The sequence below is a fragment of the Syngnathus leptorhynchus genome, chromosome 1 (assembly GCF_054491065.1).
Source record: "Syngnathus leptorhynchus isolate UIUO chromosome 1, UIUO_Slep, whole genome shotgun sequence".
Taxonomy (NCBI): Eukaryota; Metazoa; Chordata; class Actinopteri; order Syngnathiformes; family Syngnathidae; genus Syngnathus; species Syngnathus leptorhynchus.
In genome coordinates, this window is record NC_141195.1 from 13694973 (window position 1) to 13702141 (window position 7169).

Sequence of the window (7169 nt, forward strand, 5' to 3'; positions counted from 1 at the left end):
GCTAGACTTCAAAACCAAACACACTAAAGTGGAAACATATGTCAAACTCTTATCCAACAAAGGAAGCAAAATGTGACACCCCCACCCACCCCAAAAAAATCGTGATCTCCTGACCGTTCTCCTACCAAAATGCAGCACACTTAAGACAACAGAGCCAATGGGAGGTCTCATAACCCTGTCATCATGTCTGTCTCCATAAGCATCATTTTAAGAGTGTGTCTCACACATTTTATTTTATTTATATGTCCAAAAATAATGACCCCAAAAGATATCTGCATAGGATACGCAACTTGAGAATTGTGCTCACTGTTTGGGTGCATCTGCAAGTGTTCTTGTTTTTCTCATTATCTAGTTTTGTCACGCTCGGCCTGCACTTCCCTCGGCCACACCCCTTTCGTTACCGTAATGTCTGTCACCTGCTTCCTCTTGTTACCCTGTGTATTTAAGGCCCCTGCCCGTGTGGTCCTCCCTTTCGGTGTCTAATGTTGTGTACATTCCTGTCTGTGCCCAGTGTTTCTGTTCTTGTCGTCTGATTTTCTGTCTGTCTGGAGGCTCACGGTCAGAGTTTTAACCTTGTCCAAGTGGACTTCATGTCAGTTGATCTGTCTGTTTGCTGGCCGTGAGTCTCTATACCGTCTGTGTCTTCGTTTCCCCACCTGACTCCCTTCCAACTACCCTTTTGCCTCAATAAACCCTGGTCCAAACTGCATTTGGTCGCCCTGCTCCACTCATTCCTGACAGGTTTGGCCAAAAAACAAATGAGAGATCAAATAATGGTGTGTCATTTTGAGCTGTCTGGATAACCGTGGTAATCTTCTTAAGACCCATTACTGAATATTGTCACTCGAAATCTTCCAAGAGAAATTTAAAAACAAGCATGTCACTGCTTTCCGATTTTGCTGATTGTTCTAATTCTCATCTTTTTCAGGAAACAGCACAGATTTGTTCTAATTAAGTGAAGAGCTAGAACTGAGCCACTCTTGGCAGATCCTGTCAAAGCTATAAAAACACCACCATCATCCTCTAAAGAAGCCCCCATTCTGCATTTAAATGCGGTTTACATTGGACTGTTGTCTTTGGAAAACATGGGGGAAAAAAAGTGATTTCAGCAGCTTCTCTCACTGTTTTGCTGCAGGGATCAAATATATTTTACAGTGCAAAGCTACGCTGCAAACATGTATGTAACCTGTACAAAACTATTGCAAAACAGGCAAACATCTGGCGAACGTCTGGCGACCCCTTTGGTCAACGCTTATGACCTTAAACAAACCCTGAGAAGAACACAAAATTTGCTGCCTTAGAAAATGCTCGCCAATGGTCAGTGCCTGAACTTGAAGAAATTACAGTTGGGCTCCCACACCCTCAAATGGCCACCAAACAAACATTCACACCTCATTTGTTTTACTTAACTAGGTTAGCATTTGCACAAATAAAATAACTCCTTCAAATAGAGCCCTAGACTGTGTGTACATTGAGGCTTCAAACTGAACTGTTTTCAGAGATCATTTGTGTGACAGAGCGTTTGCATGTCGTGTATGTAACAGGAAATTCTGTATGCTTTGTAAAATAATCCATTGTATCATCACTGACTCCTACACACAGTCTGCCTTAGGCTATAATGATCCTTGCCATGCCATCATACTCTTACTCCAATCAGCGCTCGCTTCCAAGTGGCACACACAGCCAACTCATCAATTCTAACTGGGCTCATGGTAGCTCTGGGAAACCAGAACAAGACCATGGGTGGGGGTTGGGTGAAAGGGAGTGGCAAGATGTCCTTGTCCAAGGGAGAAACAGACACACACACACACACACACACAAGCCTGAGACTCTTGCACAGAGCATTGTTGGAGACAGCTTGCATAGTACAGCTTCAGTCTGCTGCAATTCACATCCTAAAGCAACAGAAATAAATTATTAAAGAAGCATTGAGGCTACAACCTCATCCTCCCTGGGACAATGCAACCAGGAGGAAGCCGTGCTTTATAGATCAAGTAGTCGAAAAACAGTAGTGGTGGAACCCTTCACTCATAGAGGTTTAACACATGGAGTCAGTTTATAGTCCTCTTTTGGGGAGGATATGTTCTAAATAATTTTCCTTTGTTTGTGGGTGTTTTACTTTGTGATTCTCTGACTCCTGATTCCAGAGTTTACCACCTATTTCCACGTGTATCACTTTGCCGTCATCTCTTCTGTTGGGTGGGTAAGATGTCATCGGGGCTGCCACGAATTTTTCAATTCCGTCATGTAGGCCACAATGGCAGGTCCCCACCTCATGCATGTTTATGCACACAACCATCAGGTTGGTCAATGGCAATCGTTGTTCTAATTGCAGTGTGAAAGCCTGCAGAAAGAATCTGTCACATTTAAACCCAGATTTGACTCCAAGTTCTTCATGAAAGATATCAAGTGAGCCAGCTCAAAACTTAGGGCATCTTGGGCTTGATTTCTGCCCCAAAATGAGGCTGCCTTGCAAGTTAGTGGCGATCAAACATGATAATGATAATCACAGCCAGTTCAAGAGCATCATCTTCGTCCGCACGCAGTCCAACTGAGAACATATCTCCTCAATCAGTGGCAAGAGAGATGTCATGCCCTACGCATCGTTTTGTGCATGGCTAAAGGGAAAATTTTAACTTTTTTGAAAACTAACACAACAGAGTCATCAGCCAGGCCTTTTTTATATGCAGTTGCTGTGGAAACTCCAGGCTAACATCTTCTGCCAAGCGTATCAAAATAAGATAAGAAAAAAAAGTCAAGAAAACACAAGAGAGCAGCCTCCAGGCACTATTTTGCCTGTTGACACACTTGAGAGGTGAAGCGTCGCCTGGTGCTATAGTGAAGGCAGTGACAGCTCCAGTAGAAGTGTGAATACTGAAGTGGCGGGGACAGAGGAGGTGGGTGGATGAGGGTGAGCGACAATTTTCCATGTGATATATCAGCCACCACGGTCACACACGACAAAATTATGCAGTGATTTGACCTTCAAATGACCTCATTTGGTGTTTCTGATTTGAATAATAGTGGCATATTCAAGATGACTTATTTTTGTGTCCTATGTAGGTGGATATGTTAACTCACCCAGTAACAGCTATTTTTAGACCATTATTTTTACCTTAACTGTTGAAAGAAAGAAAAAAGTAATATAAATAAGTCACTTGGATTTAATGTCTTGACTCTACATCAATAAATAATTTTATTTGGGTGGGCAGAACAAAATTAGGGCATTGATACTTTCTCACTCTCGTTACTAGTCATAGTATTATCAAAGTTTGGCCAACTTGTAACTCAAATACATCTCAATTGTGCACTGCTGTAAACTACAAAAACTAAGCTTAATCTTAAAATCCCTATAAAGTGAGAACAAATGTCTTGTTAAACTAAGCGTGCATCGGCACAAAATCAAGAAGCACCATTTTTTTATAAGCCCGAGCACGTGTGCTGGTCTACGACTCCCATGAGTTGCTGCTTACCAGTCAAAACAGAGTGATAACCATAACCATACCAGAACAGTCTATGTCATGTGTACTTGCTCGGTTGCTCGGGAATAAAGTGACATTTTATTACATGCTCCCATTGTCACGTTTGGGAATGGGGCGGGGCGACCAAATGCAGCTTGGACCAGGGTTTATTGAGGGAAAAGGAAGTGGGAAGGGAGCATGAGGGGAACAAACCAACAAGAAACGACAAACGAACATAAACTGTGGTGGCAGAGCGACAGGGGGAACCGACAGACGAACAGAAACCGACTAACAGACTAAGACAAAGGTAAAGAGACTAGACGCGAGACGAGACAGGACAGAAAGACAAAGAGACAAGAAGAATCCGACGGGAGTGACACACAGACAGGACTTAAATACACGACATGTAACGAGAGGCAGGTAACTGTGATTATTAGTACATTGATTGTGATTAGACACAGGAGGGGAGGGGCGACATGAACAGAAACCATGACAACATATACACATCATAGAACGACCGGAGATGAGTCGTGACACCCATCTTGAATCCACCTTTTGAAAAGTGTTGTCATTTCTATTCCATGTCTTCATCTGGTGGTTGGCTGTGGCCACACCACTTGGCTCTGCATCAATACGCTGTTATAAGTCAATCAAAGAACAACTCTTCAATACTTCTCAAGGGGGAAATTGTTCACGAGTGTGCATGATGAATGATGCACGCAGCTGCATGGGACCTGAGCATTACCCTTGGCGTGGTTCTCAGAGAACACACTGACAGGAGGTTTTATTGTCTGCTTGTCTGCTTCTACAGATGCTGAGTAATTTTTTAAACTCGGGAGTCTAAGTTAAGCCACATTTTTATGTCATAATGTGATCCTCGTGCAGAATGAAACTTTATTATTGTAAAGTACGGCCCATAGGCAACCGACTTGGTAACAGCCGGTCAAACAGCCGTGCAATTGAATATTATTTCTGTTTCAAAAACAAAAAGTCTTGCAAATATCTTACGAGAGCCTCATTACTTAAATGCACATCAGATAGACTGAGATAGGAGGTAGAGATTAGGGGATGCATGAGTGGACAGATGCATGTACTGTTGATCTAATTTGCCCCCTACACGCCTTTGCCTCCATGAAGTCAGAAGACGTACTGTTTGCTACCTTTGGCCCACAAGAACATCCACAGTGTGCAGAAAATGAGCAAAAACAGAGACTCTTGACGTTCTTATTTCAACTATTCCAAGGTGTTGTTAAAAAAAACTCTTCTAAATTCTCTAACATTGTCCTACAGAAAATAGACACTTTGATGGCTAAACTTAGACTCGTGTCCACATTTTATTTTTAGTAAGTTCTCTTCCTTCAAACCATTTTATTTGTTTTCACTGCCAGCATGACTGCAAAGTACTGCTGTTTATAGCTGGTGACAGCTAGCTGTTTAACATGAAAAAATGCCAAACTAAAGATAAAGTACAGTGGAGCCTCGAAAGTCCCGGTTCTCGAACAATTTGGTATTCAAACAAAAAATTCGAGATTTTTTTGCTTCGGATGTCGGACAAAATTCGGTTGTCGAACCTCGCGAGATGAGCCGAGAGGACCCGCATGCCAACTGATTCCGTTCCTTGTTACGTTCTCACTACTTTGAGGATTGTATTAACCTCTAATCATGCCTCCAAATGAAGTAAGTGGGAGCAGTAAAGCCATCCTAAAACAAAAATACGCTCCTAAAGCAATGCGACAGTGAGCGCCCGGCGGGCGCGCTGCGGTTGCGCGATCGGACCAAATTAAGCTCCCTGCGCACTGAGGTCCACTTAAATTTCGGAAAGTCCATTCGGACTTAACAAATATTTTCTAAATTTTAGCGACCGCTCTGTCACAATAATGCGACCAGCGCGGTGCAGTTGCGCGGCCGGCAGCGCGCTACGGTTGCGCGTTCGGCCGTGCGCTGCAGTTGCTCGATCGGACAAGATTAAGCTCCCTGCGCACTGAGGTCCACTTAAATTTTGGAAAATACATCAGGACTTTAAAAATGTTTTCTAAATTTCAGCGACGGCTCTGTCACAATAATGCGACCAACGCGGTGCAGTTGCGTGGTCGGCGACGCGGTACGGTTGCGCGTTCGGCGGTGCGCTGCAGTTGCGCGATCGGGAAAAATGCGCAAATGAAAAATTGACGTTTTTTTTTTTTCTTGGAACGGATAAAAAGTGTTTTCCATTATTTGTAATGGTAAAACATGATACAGAATTCGAATTATTCACTTCTCAAACAGCCTTCTGGAACGGATTGTGTTCGAAAACCGAGGCTCCACTGTAATTTATAATAAACAGTAGAGTATCTGAGTATTATTGAGCCAAAAACATAATAAAATGGCTAAGAGGAAATAAATTATAGTCATTTCATATTATAAGTTATTATATGTATTATATATTGCATGGTATTTTCTTTTTGTGCAAAGCAAACAGCATTAGGACCCTCTAAAATGGCATCGACACAGAGACATGCTTACGAGGCACAATTAGAGCTGGAAAGCTGAGATCATTGCAGAAGACCAACGTGACAACGACGAGACAATGACAAGAGGGAACTTGGCATGTTTAACGGCAAACTTGCCCAACTGTTTAATTTCGATACATAAGATGAGGACTTGGATGGATTTGCGTATTAATATGACAATGTGAGTACAATACAGTATATGATTAAATTGTAGAATAAATTACAACTGAACTCATTTTCTTTTGTTCAGACAAATAGAAAAAATCACAATATCCCATGACTGGTGAGCTATTTTTAGAAAAGGCCCACGGTCCTTCGGGGTTACGTTTTGCCTACGGGCACCATGTTGGTGACCCCTTGGAGTCACAAGTCATGACTTCCTGCAGGTAAGTCCGATTTGTGTTCAACTACACAGGCCCAAATGTCACGCTAAGTGAAAATGTGTTTGCAATTCCGGCCTGTCCACAATGTCCTGCTACTTCTGAGTTTGATATTCTTTGTAGCACTGTTCAAACGTGTTGTGAGTATAGGTTATACCCTAAAGTATAAAGTGCCCAAAATATAATATATTTTGAAAAGTAGCAAACAATGGAAGGTCATTATAAAAGCTATCCATGCCATGATGCATTATGCTGGTACAAAACATCAACACCAACAACAACATCAACACAGGAGAAAGTGCTGTCTGATTTCATTTTGTAAATTGAGTCAGCTGGAAAAATGCTATTACAGAGAGTGCAAGAGCTATCTTTGATCCAGTACATTATAGCAAAGACATAATTAACAACATTTCCAACTATTGTTTGCAAACTTTTTTTTTTCATTTGAATGATGAGTGAACAAATAGTACACTCTTTGTATACAGAATAGTGACTCGGAAGTCATTCTGAACACACCCTAAGTTCACTTGTGAAAAGTAATCGATAGTACAGTAATCCCTCGCTAGATCACAGTTCACCTTTCACGGCCTCGCTCCTTCACACATTTTTTTCACAGTGCATTGTGTTATGGCTTCAGAAGAAAAAGACACTACAAAGCGGAGTCAGGGCGCAATGGCACACTATATAGTACATACTTTGTATTGATGATTAAATTTATTATTTTACTGTAGTTATCTGGAAGAAAGTGTTCACTTCTCTTTGTTAAGCAAATGCTTGGGCCTGAAAACAAGTTTTGTCCTTTTGTTTTAATGTTATACCTGTATAATAATGGGGAAAAA